The sequence below is a fragment of the Tenrec ecaudatus genome, chromosome 15, assembly GCF_050624435.1.
Source record: "Tenrec ecaudatus isolate mTenEca1 chromosome 15, mTenEca1.hap1, whole genome shotgun sequence".
Classification (NCBI taxonomy): Eukaryota; Metazoa; Chordata; class Mammalia; order Afrosoricida; family Tenrecidae; genus Tenrec; species Tenrec ecaudatus.
In genome coordinates, this window is record NC_134544.1 from 111162610 (window position 1) to 111185758 (window position 23149).

At 41.4% G+C, this 23149-nt stretch overlaps 1 protein-coding gene across 3 annotated transcripts in view; it reads right to left on the minus strand.

The window, feature by feature from the left end:
* Nucleotides 1-19114, minus strand: part of FNDC3A (fibronectin type III domain containing 3A) — a 201116-nt gene extending 182002 nt beyond the window's left edge. For all 3 annotated transcript variants that reach the window (XM_075533280.1, XM_075533279.1, XM_075533281.1), the window contains exon 1: nucleotides 18884-19114. The gene's annotated coding sequence lies outside the window, so the exon portion shown is untranslated. The remainder of the gene's footprint in view (nucleotides 1-18883) is intronic.
* Nucleotides 19115-23149: the final 4035 nt, after the last annotated feature.

The window sequence follows — 23149 nt, forward strand, 5'->3', positions numbered from 1 at the left end:
ACTGACTGATAGAGATTCATATCTGTACTGATTACAAAATTACAGGTGACCCAACAGAATGCTCAAATTATAGAGATATCATTGATATTGCACACAAGTTAAACTCTGCTAAAGATCATCCAACAACAGTTGTAGCAATACATTCACAAGGAGCTACCAGAAGGTTAGGCCAGATCATTGCTGCTGTCAGATGGATGCTGGCTGAAATCAGACAACACCAAATAGATATTTTCTTGTTTAAATGACTACACCAATGCATTTGACTATGGATCTTTAAAATTGTAGATAATTTTAAGAATGAGAATTCCAGAACACTTCATTTTGTACATAGATCAAGAGGCAGTTGTGTGTACAGAACATGGGAATACTGCATGGTTTAAAATATGGGAAGATTTACAAGTATGGTTACATCCTATTACCATACTTGTTCAATCTGCATGCTGAGCAAATAATCAGAGAAACTGGGTCTCATATATGAAAAAGAATGTGGTATCAGGACCGGAGACAAGCTTATTACAACTTGCAACATGCAAAGAACACAACATTGCTTACTGAAAGTGAGGAAGGACTCGAAGCACTTGCTGATGAAGATCAAGGATTGCAGGCTTCAATATGGATTATAAATCAGTGTAAAGGAATCCAAAATGCTCACAACTGGACCAATAGGTAATCATCCTAAATGGAGAAAAGGCTGAAATCAAAGATTTCATCTTGCTCATATCTACAATCAATGCTCATGTGGAAGCAGCAGTCAAAAGATAAAAAGATATATTTCACTTGGTAAATCTGCTGCTCAAGACTTTTTAAGTGTTGAACCGTGATATTTTTAATTACTTCATATGAATGTTATAGTTGGATATTGAATAATACAAGACTAAAGAAGAATTAAAGCATTTGAATTATGGTGCTAGTGATGAACACTCAAAGTACCATGCACTGTCAAAAGAACAATCAGATATGTCTTGGAAAAAGTACAGCCAGGATGTTGCATAGAGGAAAAGATGGCAAGATACTGTCTCTCATACTTTGGATATGTTGTTAGGAGAAAGTAGTCCTTGGAGAAGGACATCATGCTTGGTAAATTAGAGGGGCAGAAAACCAGAAGAACCTCAACAAGATGGAATGACACAGTGGCTGCAAAGGGCTCAAGCATAGGAACACTTGTGAGGATGGAGCAGGACCAGGCAGTGTTTCATTATGTTATGTATACAGTTGCAATGGGTCAGAACTGACTCAATGACACCTAACAACAACATGTGTACACACTCACAGTGGGTATACATATAAAGACATACATAGAGATGCATTAAAATATGATCCTTTATTCTTTCTCATTATGTCTAGAAACTATGCAGTGAAAGCAGGTTTTACTGTGTCTATATTCACCAAAATTAATAGCTAGCAATAAAGAGAAAGACTTTTAAAAATAGCCACAATAACTGTACCATAATAAAAATTAATTTCATAAATCATTAATAGAAAATGCTTAAACTTCTAACTGTCTTATTATTTAAATTTGTTTGAATAAGGATTTATATCAGATGCACACAATTATAGGCTGCCATGTCTTTTAAAATGTCATTTAATCTCAGTACTGTCCATTTCATTAAGACTTCCAATAAAATTCTTTAAAAAAACCCAAATAATCTGTTTTAACAAAAGGTGGCATTAATCAGCATTAAACACTGATATGATTAATGACATTTTTAAATTTGGTATATCAGAAACCCTTCAATGTACATTAATTTATTACCAAGATCACACTACTATATATAATATCAACACAATACACTAGATAGAGTAGTGGGCTTCCCAGCCCATAAAGCAATGGTTCTTAAACTTCCTAATGTCCTGATCCTTTAATACACTTCCTCATGTTGTAGTGACTCCCCCAACCATAGAATTATTTTTGTTGAGAACTTCCTGGAAGATGGCTTCTGAGTAACACATACCAGAGGGACTCCACAGATATCAGCCCAGGGAGAGTTACTAAGAGGGAAATTCAACACTGCCGGATCAGAGGAGGAGCATCATAAAGATACGTAGGCACAGATCCACTAGGTTTTGAGGGGCTGGAGGTTTTTGGCTTACCACAGTGAGAGCCAGCTAGGAGTTGATCTTAGCCCCGCCATTGTTTAGTCATTGCCGGGACCATTTGGAGCCAGCTCAGGACTTTATCTCAACACAACCCCAGCTTGCTGCCGCCTTGGGGCAGGAATTAAACCCTTGCACTACTGGACAGGGACCAGGGCTCAGGTATATTGTTACTTTTGTTTCTCTTCTCCCTATCCACCCCCCATGCATAGTCTCAGAAGGCTTAGTTTATTGTTATTTTTTCCTCCTGTCTCTTCCATGTTCTCTCACTGCTGACATCCAAACCACTCCCCTTAGTCTAGGGCATTTATTCCTGCCCCCCACCCAATTAGGTCAGCTCCACCCTGTACAGCATTGCCCTTGGCTGGGGAAAGCCTAGTCGACCTATACCAAGGAATATTATGCCCAACTACTTACTGGGAATTCCAGTCAGTGACTGGGGGAGCTCCTATTTTTCCACTATGGGCCCATATCACTGAGGGAACTTCCTCCCACCTACCTCTGTGCCTCACACGACCTAAGGCAGCTAGGCTAACACCAATGTTCCAAGCTGCTGCAGGAACCTCTGCCCAAATTCTTCAGTGATCTACCTGGCCAGGGCCATTCCTCCCACCATTAGCGGTGTTCTACACCAAAGCAGGCAACCCACAAGCCTTCTGGGGCATGTCCCTTGAGAGTGAAGTCACGGGAGGGTAAAGTGGTAGGCTAATTCCATAGTGAAATTAGCCGAAGGCAGTTCAAAAAAGCATTCCTACGTGTCTCCCAGAAAGCCAGTGCTCTTTGACTGCCAGGAAATTGGCACCTGACTCCTCTACAACAATGCAATGCAAACAGCAATCAGCCCCAACGACCTCAACGAAAAAACAAGAGAAACAAAAGGCAATAGCAGATGTCCTGAACTTAACGATGTGCACAGAAGAAGCAGACATTGGTCTGCCACAGAAAGAAATTTTCAGAATGCTGCTTGCAGTCATACAGCATATGAGGAAATACAGAAAAAGGGTGAGATGAGAGAGGAGATAAAAGATCATACACTAAAGGGTAATACAAGAGCTTAGGGAGGAGATTAAAAAAAAAAACCAGTAGCAGACTCACGGATCTTGAGAGTCGGCTGGGGGAAGCAGACAACCACACCAATGACTTAGAGCACAGCCAAGCAAACTTTAACAAACACTAACAAAAATCTAATAAGGTCATCAGAGAAGCTGAAGAAAACCTAAGAGCCATGTCTGATGCTATTAATAGGAAAAAACGGCAGAATAATTGGATTACTAGAAGGAGAAAAAACAAAGAAGTCATCTGCAACAATGGTGTGAGAATTCTTGGGGGGAAACTTGGCCAGCTTAATGAATGAAAACCAGGCAACCATTCAGGACGCTGAAAAAACACCAGCTAGACTAAATTCCAGGAAGTCACCAAAGTACAGAATACTTTAAACTATCCAACTTTGAGGAAAAGGGAAAAATCATGAGGGCAGGAAGGGAAAAACAAGCAATCATATATAAAGGTTGCCAAAGAAAAATATGCTCAGACCTATCAGCAGAAACTATGAAAAAGAGGAGAGTGGAGTAACATATTCCAAAAACTGAAGGAAAACAACACAAACTCCAGAATACTCTATATAGCCAAATTATCAATGAAGATAGATGGAGAAGTAAGTCTTCCCAGACACGAAAAAACTCAAAGAATACTTTAGAAGAAACCCAGCCCTACAAAAGATCCTTGCTGACCCAGTATGGGAAGAAGAAAAACACTCACCAAGCATAAATAAGAGACTGCCATATATAACAACCTCACCCAGAGGTCAACGAAGAGAAAACAGACCCCCAAATAGCATTGGCTTAAGGATGGAAAGATGTCAAGAATGATACACACACACACACACACACACACACACACACACACACACACACAACACACTAAAAGAAAGGAAGGTAGGAAAACACCCATCACTAAAGTATAACATGACATCACAGAGTCTACAGATGTAGATAATAACCCTGAATATCAATGAACTGAACTCAGGTATTAAAAGACTGAGTCTAGCAGACTGGCTTAGAAAATACAACCCAGAAATCTGCTGCCTACAAGAGACACAGCTCAAGGCTACAGACAAAAATGAGCTGAGAATCAAAGGCTGGCAAAAGGTATACCAAGCAAACAGCAATTCAAATAACGCAAGGATTGCAACCCTAATCTCGGATAAAATTGACCCCAGAGTGCAAACTACAAAAAAGAGATAAGAAAGGACACTATATAATGCTCAAAAGAATGGAAGACAAAGAACCACTAAGCATTGTAAACATATAGTCCCAGAATGAGAAACTTACTGAATACCTCAACCAAAACACTCCAAAAGATGAATAAAGAAATCACAACCTGAACAATTATAGTGGGTGATTTCCATATAAAGGGGGACATTACAAGAGAGCCTAAAGAAATCAAAAGGATAATTACACAGTACTACGAAAGATTGTACTACAATGAATTCAACAACTTGGGATACATGCACAAATTCTTGGAAAAACAATCCCTCCCTAGACTATCCCAGATGGATACCAAGAATCTCAACATACACACAGCAATATATGAAAAAGCCAAGGTTATCAAGGGATTACTAACAAAAAAAATCCCCTGGACCAGATGATTTCACTGGAGAATTCTACCAAGTATTTAAGGAAGAACTAACACCAATCCTACATAAACTCTTCCAGAACATAAAAAAAGACCTAAAACTCCCAAACCCCTTCCACGGTATAACTCTGATACCAAAACCAGGAAAGGATCCCACAAGAATCGAGAACTACACACCAATATCCCTAATGGACATCGGTGCAAATATCCTTAATACAATAGTAGCCAATAGAATACAAAAGTATATAAAACAAATAATTCACCATGACCAAATGGGATTCATACCAGGGATGCAGCAACATAAGAAAAACCATTAGTATTATTCACCACATTGACATGAAAAACTATAAGAACGACATGATAGTATCGATAGATGCAGAAAAATCATTCGGCAACATCCAACACCAATTCCTGTTTAAGACATTTGAGAAGACAAGAATGGAAAGAAAATCCATCAAGACAATACAAACTATATATGAAAAACCAAAAACCAATGTGGCAGTCAATGGAGAAAAGACTAACACAATCCCACTGAAAAAGGAGACCAGACAGGGATGCCCCTTGTCCCCACTATTATTTAACATAGGACTGGAGGTATTAGGTAACAGCATAAGGCAAAGAAAATACATCAAAGGTATTTGCCTGGGGAAGGAAGAGGTGAAACTATCGTTCTTTGCAGATGATATGATGGAAAATCCCCAAAAACTCCACAAGGGGAGTACTAGAAGCAATAGAGGAGTTTGGCAGAGTGGCTGGATACAAGATCAACAAACAGAAGTCCATTGGACTAATATACACATAAGATCACAGAAGAGGAGATAGAAAAGGTGGTACCCTTCACAATGGCCAAGTACAAATTGAAATATCTAGGGATATATCTGACTAAAAGAACAAAAAATCTGTATGAGGAAAACTACAGAAGACTATTACAAGAAACCAAGAGTGACCTCAACAATGGAAGAATATCCCATGCGCGTAGATTGGAAGACTCAATGAAGATGTTAGTTCTGCCCTAGGCACTATACAAGTTAAATGAAATCCCGATACAATCTACAATACTCTGCTAGCTTCAAAAAAAAAAAAAAAAACACCCCAAAACGAATTGGCCCCTGAGGAGGTGGGCATGGGACCTGAACAGAAGTTTCACAGGAACAGAAATCCACATGGCCAATAAACGTATTAGAAAATGTTCCCAATCTTTAGCCATAGGAAAATGCAAATTATAACAACAGTGAGATACCACCTACCACCCTCAAAGATAGCCCAATTCAAAAAAAATCAGAAAGCAACAAGTATTGGAGGGGCTGTGGGGAGACAGGAATTCTCATCACTGCTGGTGGACCTGTAGGTATGTACAGCCACTAAGGAAATTGATCTGGCAATATCTAAAACAGATGGAAATCGAGCTACATACAACCCAGCAATCCCCCTATTGGGCATATAACCAGAAGAGGCAAGAAAAAACCATGGCCAGATATCTGTGCTCCAGTGTTCAACGCAGCACAGTTCACAATTGCAAGGAGTTGGAAACAACCCAAATTTCCATCAACTGAGGAGTGGATTAAAAAACTGTGTATACATACAATGGAACACTACGCATCAATAAAAAGCAGTGATGAATGTAGGAAGAACATAGCCACATGGGAAGAACTGGAGGAAGTCATGCTAACCGATGTAAGCCAAGCACTAAAGGACACATACAATATGAGTCTGCTGAGGTAAGCTTAAAAAAATGCAAAAGGGGCATAGGGGAAAAGTTACTGTATACAACCATTCTCAGGGTGAGGACCAGAGTCCAGACCAAATCCCGGAATACATATGGCAGCCAACTAAAAAGGGTGGGGGAGGAAAAAAATGTAATGGGTAGTGGGGAAACAGGGCATTAACCCATCCAAGCTGAGGGTATTGTTTACATTTCCACAGGGAAAGAGGGATGAGAGTTCAACCCAGTGCTCCAAGATGTGAATGCAACATGCTGGCATGGGGTAGGGAACCAGCGGAGAGGTCTGAGGGGCCAACCAACTACATGAACACCTGCCTTTCCCCCAGAAGAATTTATTTCAGAGGACAACACTGAAGCTACAGCACAGTGAGAAGGATACATCTGATCAGAACACAGGGGAGCAAATGAAGGAGGAGGAAGAGTGGGGCATATCGTGGCCCACCAAGCATTGAGGACGATATTCCTGATCACAGCAGCCAATGCACAAAGAAGACCATATGGCCGGCCCTATTATAAGACACGACATCCCTAACTGATCCATAGGGGACAACACCGGAAACAGTGTGGGTATTCTGCCTGATGTGATCTCACCACACCGAGGCAAAACACTAAGGGCGTACAACAGAACAGCAAGGGGAACAGAGCAACGAAGTTCCCAGGGAAAACCAAAAATAGACTTTGGGACCAGGGGTTGGCATCCCATCAGACTGGACAGGAAAACACTCGTAAAGGCCAACAAGCAGTCATTCAACTAAATACAAGCTCTTCTTTTCTGTTGTTGTGATTTTTTTCTGTTTTTTTCATTGCCTTTTTGTTGTTTTTTCTTTTCTTCTGTTGCTTAGTTTTGCTCTGTCTTGCTTTTGTGCATGTTATAAGCTCCACAGGTCTGTCTAAATATGATAGACTGGATGAACAATCTGTAGGAGAAAATAACAGGACTGACAGTTCCAGGGGAACTTGGGAGAGGGTGAGGAGGGGAGAAAGGTAGTGGTGTTAACAAACTCCGGGGCAAGGGAACAACACGTGATCCAAATTGGTAGTGAAGAGGGTGTAGGAGGCCAGATAGGGCATGATCAAGGGTAATGTAACTGAGAGGAATCACTGAAACCCAAAAGAATGCTGAGCATGAAACTGAGACAAGAGGAAAGTAAAAGATAATAGAGGAAAGAGCTAAGATGGAAAGGCATTTACCGATGTCTAAATAAAGGCATGTACATATGTTAATTTATTTATATATGAGGAATAGGGAAATAGATTTATGTGCATATATTTATAGGTTTAGTATTAAGGTAGCAGATGGAAATTGGGCCTACTCTCAAGCACTTCCTCAATTCAAGAATACTTTGTTCCACTAAACTGGCATTCCATGATGCTCACCCTTCCTGTTGCGATAGCTGAAGACCAAGTGGGTGCATAAGCAAAGATGGTGAAGAAAGCTGATGATGCCTGGCTATCAAATGATATAGCATCTGGGGTTTTAAATACTTGAAGGTAAACAAGCGGTCATCTAGACGAGAAGCAACGAAGCCCACATGGAAGAAGCACACCGGCATGTGATCACGAGATGCTGAAGGGATCAGTTATCAGGCATCAAAGAATAAAAAATCGCATCTTTGTTTGCTCACCTCCCTGATACAATCGCTGAAGACAAATGGGTGCATAAACAAATGTAGTGAAGAAAGCTGATGGTGCCCAGTTATCAAAAGATATAGCATCTGGGGTCTTAAAGGCTTGAAGGTAAACAAGCGGCCATCTAGCTCAGAAGCAACAACGCCCACGTGGAAGAAGCACACGAGGTGTAGAAGGTATGAGGTATCAGGCATCAAAAAAGAAAAAAATCCTATCATTGTGAATGAGGGGGAGTGCAGAGTGGGGACCCAATGCCCACCTGTAAGCAACTGGACATCCCTTTCAGGGTGCAGTGTAGCAATGATGAAACATACAACTTTCCTCTAGTTCCTTAATGTTTCCTGCCCCCCAAACCTCCACTATCATGATCCCAATTCTACCTTACAAATCCAGTTAGACCAGAGAATGCACACTGGTACCGATAGGAACTGGAAACACAGGGAATCTAGGACAGATGATCCCTCAGGACCAGTGGTTAGAGTGGTGATACCTGGAGGGTCGAGGGAGGGTGGGGTATAAATGGGGAATCGATTACAGGGATATACATATAACTTCTTCCCTTGGGGATGGACAACAGAAAAGTGGGTGAAGGGAGAAGTCGCACAGTGTAAGATATGACAAAATAATAATTTATAAATTATCAAGGGTTCATAAGGGAGGGGCGAGTGTGAAGAGAGGGGGAAAATGAAGAGCTGATGCCAGGGGCTGAAGTGGTGAGTAAATATTTTGAAAAGGCTGAGGGTCCAAGGGAACAACAAAGGATCCAAATTGGTGGTGAGGTGTGAGTGGCAGGCCTGGTAGGGAATGGTCAAGGGTAAGGTAAGGTAACAAAGAGGTATAGCTGAAACCCAGGTGGGGACGGAGCATGATTGTGGGACAGGGGGAAAGTCAAGGGAAATAGAGGAAAGAGCTAGGAGGCAAAGGGCATTTATAGAGGTCTAGATAAAGACATGTACATATGCAAATATATATGAGGATGGGGAAATAGAACTATGTGCCTATATTTATAGGTTTAGTATTAAGGTGGTGGAAGAACCTTGGACCTCCTTCAATGCATGAATACTTTCTTCTATTAAATTGGCATTCAATGATGCTCACCCTCCCGACACAACCGCTGAAGCCAAAGCGGGTGAACAAGCAAATGTGGTGAAGAAAGCTGATGGTGCCGGCTATCAAAAGAGACAGCGCCTGGGATCTTAAAGGCTTGAAAGTAAACAAGCGGCCATCTTGCTCAGAAGCAACAAAGCCCACATGGAAGAACACACCAGCCTGTGTGATCATGAGGTTCCAAAGGGTAAGTTATCAGGCATCATAGAACAAAAAATCATATCATTGGGTGCACACCTCCATGATATGATCGCTGAGGACAAACGGGTGCATAAGCAAATGTGGCGAAGAAAGCTGATGGTGCCCGGCTATCAAATGAGATAGTGTCTGGAGTCTTAAAGGCTTGAAGGTGAACAAGAGGCCATCTAGCTCAGAAGCAACAAAGCCCACATGGAAGAAGCACACCAGCCTGTGCGATCCTGAGGTGTCGAAGGGATCAGGTATAAGGCATTATCAAAAAAAAAAAAAATCTTACCATAGTGAATCAAGGGGGAAGTGCAGAGTGGAGACCCAAAACCCATTTGTCGCCACTGGAGATCCCCTCGCAGAGGGGTCTAGAGGAGGAGATGAGTCTGTCAGGGTGCGATGTAGCACCAATGAAGAATAGAGCTTTCCTCCAGTTCCTAAATGCTTCCTCCCCTCCCTCACTCCCCACTACCATGACCCGAATTCTACCTTTCAAGTCTGGATAGAGCAGAGGATCTGCACTGGTGCAGATAGGAGCTGGAAGCACAGGGAATCCAGGGTGGATGATACTTTCAGGACCAGGGGTGTGAGGGGTCATACTGGCCGTGTAGATGGTGAGTGGTTTGGAAAGGGGGAACCAATTACAAGGATCTACATGTGACCTCCTCCCTGGGGGATGGACAACATAAAAGGCAGTCAAGGGAGATGCCGGTTAGGGCAAGATATGACAAAATAATAATTTATAAATTATCAAGGGCTCATGAGGGAGGGGGAAGTGGAAAAAAGATGACATGATACAAAGGGCTTAAGTGGAGAGGAAATGCTTTAAAATGATGAGGGCAAAGAATGTGCAGATGTGCTTTACACAATTGATGTATGTATATATATGGATTGTGATGAGTTGTATGAGTCCCTAATAAAATGCTAAAAAAATTTTAAAAAGGAAATATAAGGCACTCCCCCCCCCCCAAAAAAAAATAAGGCCTCCAGGAGCTACTAATTCTGGACTGCAGCAGTGGGTGCCACCTCGCAGCTCACTTTTGGCCGCAGCGCAGCCTGAGCAGACAGGATGTGTGAGGCCTCTTTTAATAAAATAAATGTGTACCGTATTCTTCTTCATGGAAAAATAAGACATCCTCTGAAAATAAGACCTAGAGCATCTTTGGGAGCAAAAATTAATATAAGACACTGGCCTTATTTTGGGGGAAACAGTGTAGGTGTGTTGATCTATCAGCTAGAACAAAAAGCCTTCAGGAGGAGGCTTAGGGAGCCTTCTGAGTATTTATTGGCAGTCCTAAAGGACTTTTGTAACACTGTCAAGGGCAGATTTTAAGTATGCAATTTAAATTCTTTATGCTTCAATATCCTTAATATCCTGATAATAATAGTACCTACCTATGAGGGTTGCTTTAAGGATTAATTTAAATGATAGATATAAAGGTGTTTGGAACATCACCTAGAACAGAAAATCCAAAAATGTATGACCATTCAGTCAATTCCGATTCATAGCAACACTGTATGACAGAGTAGAGTTGCTCCTTTTAGTTTCCGAGACTGTAGATCTTTAAGCCAGCAGAAAACCTCATCTTCCTTGAACCAGTCTCATCTTCTCCTCACGGTTCGGTTCGTAGCATGATGAACCACCAGCGCTCCGCTAAATGACTAAGTGGAGGAAACTAGCTACGCATTTTCTTTCATAAAGAAAGCACTTGGAACTTTACAGTCAACATGTTTACAGAAAGCCGACTATCTTTACAGAACTTTGAGAGATATAACTCAAACTCGTGTTTCCTGGTCTTCAAAAAGTTCCATTATCTTTGAGTTCCATTTTTCCATACACTTTTTTGAAATCTTTCACACTTAAAATAAAGGAAGAATAGAAGGACTGTTATTACTTTCAATATATAGTGCAAAACCAGGCAAAAATTCATTTTGTTATACTTAAGGTTGTCATGAGAGAGTTCTGTCTCAATAGTACTGAACAATCAAAAAAATTAAGCATTTCTATGACACTTTGATGCTTCCCAATATTTCCTTGGGTCCTCACAATATTTCTGTGATAAAAATCATATGGATATTACCCTCTATTTTAAGTGCTGGGGGGACAAAGATCATATAGCTGAAAAGTGATGATATTAAAAATAAAGATCTAGGTTTTGAGTCATCTAAAATACTTTTTCAAAATCCAATCTAGAAAATGGAAACATGTAACAGTAAAGTTGTTTACTATAGTGACACTTGAAGTACTGATTGGTGGGGAAAGAACTGTTCATTTCTCCTTAAAAAAATCAAAATTCAACAAACCACAATTTTACTAGGTAGCAACTGATGAAGGCTGTAATTTAATTTATAAAGTTGATAATACCTAAAAATTTAAGAAGGTACATTTGGTTTTATAAAGTATGAAAATCCTAATAAATAAAAGTACAAAAAATAAGTTTGGGAACTTTGTTTGGTTACTTAATTTTAATATTTATAACTAGCGGGAGGTGAGTAGAAGGGCTCACTGATTCTATGTGGGCTGCTCTGTTATGAAGGGGTACCCCTAAAAAAACCAAAATGGTTATTTTTCCGCCAAAGATATGTACAATCTTATCTCCTTCAAATTACTCTCCAGTACACTTAAAACATTTGTCATATCTGTGATTCCATTCTTGGAAACATTTTTCAAACTCATCTGTTCGGATGGCTGACAGCACCTCCATTGTTTTTTTTTCTTCACCTCTTCTACTTCTCAAATCACTGTTCTTTCATTCACGGAACAAAAAAAAGTTGCACAGACTGAGGTCAGGTTAGTCAGGTGCGTGGGGCAAGAGAAACATGCTGATTTTTGCCAAAAACTGGCGCACTGAGATGGTTGCTTGAGCAGGTGCATTGTCATGGTGGCAAAACCAGTCCCGTCTGCAACAAATCATGCCTTTTTGGTCACACACCATTTTATGCAATCTTTTCAGAACCTCTAAACAGAAAGCTTGATTAACAGTCTGACCAGGTGGGACGAACTCCAAATGCACAAAGAGCCGACATTTTACGTCCGTTCGGGAAGTTGATGAACGTTCAGGACAAGGCTTGTCATCAATCGACATTTAATCTTTTTTGAAATGAGAAAACCACTGATACACTTGAGTTTTTACCACAGCGCTGTCCTTGTAAGCTGTGTTCAACATCACAACAGCTTCTGCAGCATTTTTCCCTCAAGCAGGAAAGAAAATTTCAGAGCCACATGCTGTTCTCTGAAATCGGCCATCACTAAAAAGAGTTCCCAGCAACAATACTTTTACAAAAAAAACTCACGGTGACCAGAGAACTCTCCCAGGCAACGCCACTGGGTGCACTCACACAGAGTGAGTTGCTGGATGCTCGCCTAGCAGGGAAAATGCATACTCTGAAAGCTTCACCCAGTGCAATTCAATTCCGTTTTTGTTTTTTTTTGGGGGGGGGGGAGTGTTCCCTCCTATATATCTTTACTTTTTCTAGAATCTAATATCATTATTCTTAATATTTCAAATGTTTAATAAATTTAATAATGTCTGCTGAATGAAAGGTTCTTATACACACTTGCTTTGAAGATGGCCCCCAACATAGAGCAACCCTAGCCAATAGGTTTATGAGCCACACTATTCATCTGGTAATGGTACACTAATTAAAAACTTAATGTGTTGAGGAAATAGAGTTGTCTTAGAATTCCAACAATACACATATACATACATACATATCCAACAATTCATATAGAGATCTATAAATTAAGAAAACTCAAAATTTTCACATAATACAATTTCAAAAATAACTGATATGTGTCCTTTAAATGATCATAGTTGTGTTAATAAACTGGAGGAGCCCTGGTGCTATAGTGGTTATGCATTGGGCTGCTCCCCACAAGGTTAGCAGTTCGATACCACAAGAGGAAAATGAGGCTTTCTACTCCTGTAGAGTCTTGGAATTACACTGGGCAGTTCTATGGAGGTTGTTATGAGTCCGCATTGACTAGATGGCAGTGAATTTGTTTCCTTTGCTTGGTTAGGCTGGGCTCTCTGGATAAGCAAAGCAAAATCAGGATTCCCTATACTAAATATGGATAAGCAAAATCAGTGACACACACACACACACACACAATATGTAATATAGATCGGAGCCCTGGTAGCATTAGGAACCCTGGTAGTGATTACACTAGATAAGCAAAGCAAAATCACGATTCCCTATACTAAATATGGATAAGCAAAATCAGTGACATATATATACTAAATATGTACTGTAGATAGGAGCCCTGGTAGCATTAGGAACCCTGGCAGTGATTACACGTTGTGCTGTTAACCTCAAGGTCAGCAGTTCAAAATTACCAGCTGCTCTGCAGAAGAAAGGCAAAGCTTTCTCTTCCTTAAAGAGTTCCTCTCAGAAACTCGAAGGGTCAGTTCTACTTTGCCCTATGGGGTTGTGATAAGTCAGAAATGATTCGCTGGCAGTGATCTTGGCTTTTTTAGTTTCAAAACTGTGTTTGCATGTGTGTTTGTGTGTGCATTTATACCCAAAAATGACTCATACAGATGTAGAAGCAGGTAAGTCCAGCCAGTCTGTGGGTCAGATGTTAAGCTGGAGGATTTTCCTGACACAAGTAAAGTAGCTTGCTTCCAGGACTGACATCCAGGAAGCTGGAACATGATCCTGGCAGCAAGCCCTGCTCCTGACTGCAGTCAGCAGGCAGTATTGCAGACCAATCAAATTTCCCAGGGCCAGTAGGCAATATGGTGGGCTAAAGGTTGTTGTGACAGAGCAGGATCCACAGCAAGAAGAAACAAGCATTCCCACACAGTCTGCTTAAATAAGAGTAGACACAGACCAGTGGAGAGATTCTTTGAAATGCCTCGGGGCTGTGACCTGAGTAAGAAAACTGTTCTCCACCTTAACCCTTTACCACTGCCTCGCTGCCCACAGTATATGAAAATAGCTCTGAACTAAACATCATTTTTCCCATGGCACAAAAAGGATCTTTTTTTTAAGGTACCCTAATGGGACTAAGGCAAATGCATTACTGAGAACTTGTCTGCAGCACCCAGTGATTGTTGCGACATGTTTAAACACATTTTATTTGGAATAAACCCATGTATGTATGAACTAGAAGCCTAGTAGCAATACTTTCTGACTCACCCTCATATGTACTTTATAGAAGATTACCCAGCCAATTAACAGCTAGTGAATTAGGCCAACATGCCAAATTCAGCCTACAGCTCCTCTGGTTTGGTTCAGTCCTAGAACTAATAGTTTATACACTTTGAAAGGTCTGAAAAAATAATGAAGAAATAAAAAAGAATATTCAACACCCTGAAATGTTTACAACCTGGCATTAAACAGAAAAAGTTTTCCACTCCCAATCTGAGCTAGGAAAACAACCATCTGTCTTTACACATAATGCTGAAGATATGAATCCATCAAAGTAGATAGAACGCATAGTTCCTTCAAAGCTAGGTTCATCATGACACAAACTATTCTTGTCCAGTGATGCCTATTTCTCTGTGACCAGGTCGGGAGGCTGAGTCAAATCTCTTCTAAGCTTTCTTTCCTAATATGTGTTCTTAGACACCATCACATTTGTTTCCTTGCCACTTCTTCCAACTCCATCTTTCTTTCTTTCTTAAAATGCCGTCTGTCTATCTCTTTGCTATAGACATCCTTCCTCCATGTCAAGTCCTATTTCCTTCAAGTGATCATTTTAGCCTACACTGGCCATATTCCCTTTTAGTCAGCACCACGCAATTTAATACTATCACAGACTTACTAACGATTTCCTGTGCGTTAGTCTAGTCTCTCTCACTAGTATGTAAACTATCGGAGGAAAGGAAACATACCACACTGTCTTTATATCCCCCATTTTAAGAATACCTCATCATCTTCAATGCGTATGCTATCTCCCAAATGTATCTTTCTCATTTAGAAACATCCTAAGGGCTGGTAATAGGTGACAAATGATTGCAAACATCAAGGATGATACCACGCCGATAAAGGAACCGGCTGTACTACAAATGTTATGTTACAAAGACAAGGTAAAACACAATAGTGGGAAGTTAGATAAGGACAAAAAAACGACTAGTACATAATACTAAGAACATTATACAATTATAAAAGCTCACATAAAAAAAAACCCACAATTTTCTTTTGACATCATCAGCCACTAGCTTCCTTTTAAGAAGCAGTTGTTGGCACTTACATGCAGTCCCATTTTGGCTTTTGCAATATAATAAACTGAAGCACTACAAGACCCAATGGTGGTGGGGAGGAATTATGGATAGGGAAAAAGGGACTCAATGGAATAGTCACGGACAGCATTCCAACTCTTTGAATTTACAACACATGCAGGAGGCAGAGTAAGAACTGATTCAATTCCTAAGCCTATCTTCAAGTCGAATGTGTATAAAGTCAGAACCACTAAGTTCTGTTCAGATTTAATATAAGGTAGCCAAATTTTGCCTTAGTATATAAAATAGTCTATGCCTTAAAACACTTCTCAAAAACCTCATCTCGAACATAATAATAAACCAATTGATAATCAAGTAGATTTAAATTGACAGTGATCCCACAGGGCAAAATAGAACTGCTCCAAAGGGTTTCTAAGACTGTAACTCTTCCAGGGAGTAGACAGCTCTTTTCTTCCAAAGAGCTTCTGATGGGTTTGAACCACCGGCCTTGCATTTAGCAGCCAGTGTTTAACCCATTGTGCTATTAGGGTTCTTTCAACATAATACAGTAATAATAACAATGTCTAGCTACAAGTGGCAAAGTAGCACATTTGTTATTAAAACCCACTTTATGTACCTCCTAAATTCAACACATTAGACTTTTACCTGGTTGGTTCCTAACTACAAGTTATATTTAAGTCTGACATTCATAATCTGGGGACTGCATGTATTGGGAATTTAATGTGCTAAGGAACCCCAGTGGTGTAATGGCTATGTGGTGAACTGCTAATCAAAAGGTTAGCAGTTTGAAGCCACAGACTGCTCCATGGAATAAAAAAGATGCTTTCCATTCCAGTAAAGTATTACAATCTTGAAAACTCACAGAAGCATTCTACCCTGCCCTATAGGGTCACCATGAGTCATAACCAACTCAATAGCAGTAAGTTTGCGTGAGAGACTGCTAAAAATAAAAAAAATAAAAAAACATAATCAATCAATTGTCTGGCTAATAAAATTGATAAACAGCTCAATTTATTTTCAGGAAAGATGTACCAAGAACATTAAAAATAATAATACCACTACCACCTTCTAGCTACTTCATCAAATTACATTCTTAAAAATATGTCAAAATATAAGGCATACAAGTCTTGGATAGGAGCCCTATGCCTTAGTAGTTATACATTTGGCTGCAATCTGCAGGGTCAGCTGTTTGAAACCACCAGCCAGTCCAAGGGAGAAAGGAGCTTTCTACTCCTGTAAAAAGTTACCATCTCAGCAACCCATAGGGGCAGTTTGTCCTATAGGTTGTTACGAGTCAGCATTGACTAGATGGCAATGATGGTTTTATGAATATAAAAAAATACATAAACAAATCCTAAAACAAATACAAATATTACTATGCTTGGTTAGTGACAGAAGAGTTTTTCTTAATCAGTTATAAGATATGCTTAATGTTATAGTGATGAGAATTTATAAGTAAAAGGCAATCATAAAATGCATAGGAAAATAAAATATATCAGCTCTCAATTACTCACATGAAGAGAGGAAGTGATGACTCAAGTGCCCCCCTCAATTTCCCTAATGCATATAATTAATTTGGGAGAAGAAAATTATCATTATAATTAAGCTTGATAGAAGCAAGTGTTAACCAGGAGGTTATTTTACCACCATGATTCTGAGGATTCACACAAAATGGTAAAGAAAAAAAAGGAGTTGTTTCAGAAGCATACAGGTGGCTATAGGCAACCAGTCTGGGCTTAAAAAGTATTTCCACAGTAAACCTACACATAGATGACTGAGAGATGATCTATGAAGGGAAAGAACACAATTCAATGTTAGAATGCTAAAAAAAATTTTTTTTTACTTTCTAACAAGATGTTTTTCCTATCACGTTTTACTATCCCTTCTTCCCACTAATTGAAAATATTAAAGATTGCAACAATGATAGTGAGCTAAAAAGCATAATTATAGGTTGCGTTTTACAAAACACGTTAAAAATGTTCACTGCTGTCTTTTGTTTGTTCTATAGTTTCAGTTGTCCCAGTGGGAATGACTTGAGAAAAATTAATGGAAGCCAAGAAATATCGAAAAAGCCAAAAGACTGATTTCTCTTGAACGTTTTTAGTTGATTTAAGAGAATTAGAAACCCTTACGAGATGGCAAGAATGGTAGATTTAGAGAATACACAAGCACTAAAAATTTACCCACAGACAAGACAAAACCACAAAACTCACTCGTTTCTGCATAACATATGGTTCACACTCTCGAGTAACATATGTTCAGTAGCGCTGCTAGTAATGGCATAATCATAAAATATTATACTACAAATACTTCAGAATTCAACTGCTGTTACTTCACACCCAACACACAGAGGAAAACACACACACACAAACTTTGCTTTCAAGAACTAAGAATCCAGACAACAGCAAGAAGCAGAACGATTGCGTTGCTTCGTTTAAAAGTCCATTGTGAACGCATACAAGATTTTACTGTTAGGAAAAAAAAGAAAAAAATCTTGCCACCTTTCGTAACTAACAGATGGTTAAATAGAAAGGGGTAGAACGGACATAAAATCGAGCAAAAGACAAACCTCTCATTTCTCCTTCCTGGCACCTCTGGCAACCATTACACACCCGCCCACCAATGCTTAGGGCTCCTAACGTCAGCAGCAATACAAGGCTTCACGTCATCTAAACAGCCGCCGTAATGTCCATTTAAACAGTCATTTACACAGCCGCCGTAATGGTACGGCTACACCAGGGATGCGCATTTCCCTTTACCTAACGCGGGACGTCCAGCAAAACCGCCGCGTCAGAAGTTCAAGGAGCCAGGTGGTCCCACGGGGCGAGGACGGCACCATCCAGCCGAGCGCCGCCGTCAACAGGTGGCTCCCCGCCCCCGCCGGGAAGAGGCCCCGCCAGGTACCGACGCCCGCCCACCGGGGTCACGCGCGCAGGGGCGGGCTTCCGAGGTGTTAACCCCGGGCTGCGCGGAGCAAACCCGCCGCGCGAAAGCCGCGCCGTGGAGCGTCTGCCGGCTGCGCGCTTCCTGCGAGCCCGAGCCCGAGCCCGAGCCCTGGCCGCCGCCTCCAGGCGGCCGGGTCCCGGATGCTCGCGCCCGGCAGCCCCGCCCCCGGGGGCCGGCAGGTGCCGCCGGAGAAGTGGCCCGGGGCGCTCCCCGCTGTTACCTGGAGGCGCCGAGCGCACGCAGGGCGGGGGGCCGCGCCCCTCGACGGGGCCTTCGCCCGCCGGAGGGCGTCCCGGCGCCTCGGACCCCCCTAAGGGTCTCCGCGCTGCCCCGTCAGCGCTCGGCTCGCCCGCGGTCCGCCGGTTGGCATGCTCACCTGCGAGGCACGCTGTTCTGAGGCGGGGGCGCGGCGGCTCCCCGGACTCTTCCTGGGGCGCCCGGTCGGTCTCTCGGCACCTCAGCGCCGGAGCCAGCCTCGGCGGCCGGCGCCGTGACGGCTGCGGTGGTGTTCCGGCAGGGACCGCCCCTCAGCCCCGCTCGCCGCTCCCTCGCCGAGGAGCTGCCGCTTTCTGTTTCCCCCGAGGGACCACCAACGCCACGGCCGCCATGCTGACTGCGGAGCCGGGGGAGGGGAGGAGCCCGGCGCCGGCGCGCCGACTGCGACTGCGCGAGCCCCACCGACGGCGCCCGCGGCCCCGCGCCGCTTGCTTCCCGCGCTTGGGGAGGGGGTCTCTACGGGAGATCAAGGCTGAGCCCAGCCCGAGGGCGACCTCCCGGCCTCTGAGGCCCCACCCCTTGTGAGCGTGTGTGAATGGACGTTTCTAGGACTGTCGACTCTCCATCCCAGTGTCCCAGAATTTGACCCTGCCGGAGGCTTTTAAAGACACACTCCAACTACGGCCCGCGGGCCACATGTGGCCCGCCGAGGATATGCATGGGTCCGCCAGGTGTTTTTGCCGGTTTTTTTTTACTTCAAAATAAGATCTGTGTGGTGTGCATAGGAATTTGTTAATTACTTAAAAAAAAAAAACTATAGTCTGGTCTTCCGGGTCTGAGGGACTGTGAACTGGCTCCCTGTTTAAAAGGTTTGAGGATCCCTACTCCAAAGTATAGGAACTCAACGAACTGGTGCTTGGATGTCTCCGTTTCAAACTGGTAGAGCCATTGCAAGATGGTGTGTAGATATTTACTTCAATGGATAACACAGGGGTTCGTTTCTTGGTCTGTGCACCGTCACATTGTGGGAAAACCATTCCCTGTATGACTACTGGAAGACAGATTTCCTAAGTCCTTACCTCCACGAGAAGAACCTGAGGAGGGAGCCCTTGGGACAAGAACTCATTTCTCCAAACTCACTGTCACCAAATGAATGCTGACTCATTAGTGACCCTGTAAGAACCTGTTACTTGTCCTTTAGGTCCCAGCTCAAAAGTGATCTCCTTGGGGAAAACATCTCTTGACCTCCCTGACGTGTTCCTCACCAAGACAAAATACTTCTTCATGTTAGGTGCTGTTAGGTAAATTCCAACTCATAGCAACCTTAAAAACCACTGAACAAAACATTGCCTGCTCCTGGACCATCCTCTCAACTATTGTTATGTTTGAGCCCATTGTTGTTGTGTCAATCCATTTCCCCCAGGGCCTTCCTCTTTTCCACTGCCCTTCTACTCTACCAAGGTTGATGTCATTTCCCAGGGGCTGGACTCTCCTGATAACATGTCCAAAAATACGTGAGACAGAGTCTCACCATCCTTGCTTCTAAGAAATATTCTGACTGTACTTCTCCCAAGACATGTTGATTCCTTTGGGAATGCATGGTACTTTCAATATTCTTCACCAGGACCATAATTCAAATGCATGGATTCTTCTTCAGTCTTCCATATTCAATGTCCAATTTTCACATCCACATGACTGAAAATATCATGGCTCAGGTCAGGTACACCTTTGTCCTCAAAGTAACATCCTTGCTTTCTCCAACACTATAAAGATAACCTTTGCAGCGGATTTATTCAATGCAATGCATTGCTTAAAATGTGGATCCAAGCAAAACGAAATCCTTCAATCTTTTCTCTGTTTATCATGATGTTGCCTATTGGTCCAGTTGTGAGGATTAAATGGCAGCATGCATAAAAATGCCTGGTGTGTGTTTGATGCTCAATAACTAAATTATAACTGTTATGATTTGTATGTCCTGACTAATTATGACCTAGTTAGGGTAGGGCAATAAGAAACAGATGGAATTGGAAGGTGTACAGACATATTTAAAAAGGCTAATTTTCTTTTTTTTTATTTAATCATTTTATTCGGGGTTCATAAAATTCTTACCACAATCCATACATCCATCCATTGTGTCAAGAACATATGTACATTTGTTGCCATCATCATTCTCAAAACATTTGACTTCCACTTGAGCCCTTAATATCTGCTGCACATTTTCCCCCTCCCTCCCCACTGCCCCCTACCTCATGAACCCTTCATAATTCATAAATTATTATTTTGTCATATATTACACTCTCCGATGTCTCCCCCCGCCTTGGAACGAGAAGATAGTGGAATTTTCCCATTAACTTTTTGAAGTCTCCTCATATATACATGTATTCTATTATGTATTAAACTTTAAGAAGGCTTTCCTCTATTTGGTTTATTATCACTACCCCTCTCACTTTTTGTCCAGTAGAATAAAGTTGACTATTTAGGAATATGTTAATTTCTGTAGAAACAGCTCTAGATCCTCATGCCTATTAGTCATCCCCCCATCTTTAGTTAATATAACCTTATTTGAATACATGGCAATTCAGAATAAAGACTGTATTTCCCAGTCTTTTTTGTAGTTAAATATGGCCATGTGCCTCCACTTGGTCAGTTTGTAGTCCTGTGGTGGTTTGGGTGATGCTGGAAGCTATGTCACTGTAATTTCAAATGCCAGTAGGGTCAATAAAAGTGTACAGGTTTCAGTGGACTTTCCAGGTTAAGAACCGCAATCAACTGCCCACTTTGGGTGAAGAAACTGCTTAAAATCTTATATATAGCATAAAATATGGTCAGATACTGAAGGCCTAATAAATGGAGGCAGACCATTAGACCCCAAAGGTTTGAAAGCACTCAAAATGTGACTGAGGAGGAACTACTCTACCATGGTAAAGTCAACAATTGGGGTGTGAATGAAGTAAAGCCTGTGGGAGTGGAGCCTTTGGGTTCCTTGTTTGCTGAAGGGGTGCAACCCATGGTGAGAAGAGGTGGCTGCATAGATCTCATGACTAGAACGCGGCATGAATCTAGGGAAACCGGTAGTCATCAGAAATAAATGGAACATGTAAAGATTGATATTCTAAGTGTTAGTGAGTTGAAATGAACTGTTATTGGCCATTTTTAACTAATTTTGTTTACTATGCCAGAAATGACACAACCAAGAGAAAGGGAATTGTGCTTATTGTCAAAAAGGACATTTCAAAATCTGTCTTGAAGTACAATGCAGTCTGTGACAGGATTATATCTATCTGTCTTCAAGGAAACTCAATCAATACAATTATTCACCCACCAAAGCGAATGATGAAGAATTGAGGACTTCTACAAATGTCTTCAGCCTGAAATTGGCTGGATATGTAATCAAGATACATTGATAATTACTTGATATTAGAATTCAAAAGTTGGAAACAAAGAGGAAGGAACAGTAGTGGGAAAATACAGTCTAAGTGACATAAATGAAGCTGGAGATCACATGACAGAATTTTACAAAAACAACTTGTACATAGAAAATACTTTTTTTTGAACAACACACATTGTGACTATGCACATGAACTTCTCCAGTAGGAATACACAGAAATCACATTGACTGCATCTGTGAGAAGAGATGGTGGAGAAGTTCAATATAACCAACTCAAATCAGGCCAGGGGCTGACTGTGGAACAGATCATCAATTGCTTATATGTATGTTCAAGTTAAAAGTGAATAAAGTGAAGTCCCGAAGAGCCAATATATAAATTTGAGTGTATCCCACCCGAATTTCGAGAAGAACTGAAGCACAGATTTGATGGATTCAACACTAATGACAGAAGACCTGAGGAGCTGTGGGAGAATATCAAGAACATCAATCAGGTAGAAACCAAAGGGTCATGAAAAATACAGGAAAGAAAAAATTCAAAGTGGACATCAGAAGAGACTCTTAATCATAGAGTAGCTAAGTCAAATGGAAGAAATGATGAAATCAAAGAGCCAAATGGAAAAATTTCAAAGGGCAGCATGAGAAAACAAGTGAAATATTATAATGAAATGTGCACAGCTCTCGGGTTAGAAACCAAAAAGGAAGGGCATATTCAGCATATCTTAAACTGAAAGATTTCAAGAAAAAATTCAAGCCTTGTTGCAATAATGAAAGGGTCTCTGGGCAAAATCTTCAATATAAGGAAGCATCAAAAGACAAAGGAATGGATACACAAAGTCACCCTATTTAAAGTAACTAGTCAACATTCTGCCATTTCAGGATGTAGCATATGAGCAAGAATCAATGGTGCTGAAAGAAGCTCAAGCTACACTGAATGGAATAGCAACTGAAATTTTCCAACCAGCTGATGAAACACTGGAAGCACTCACTGCTCTATGCCAGAAAATTTGGAAGACAGCTACTTGGCCATCTGACTGAGAG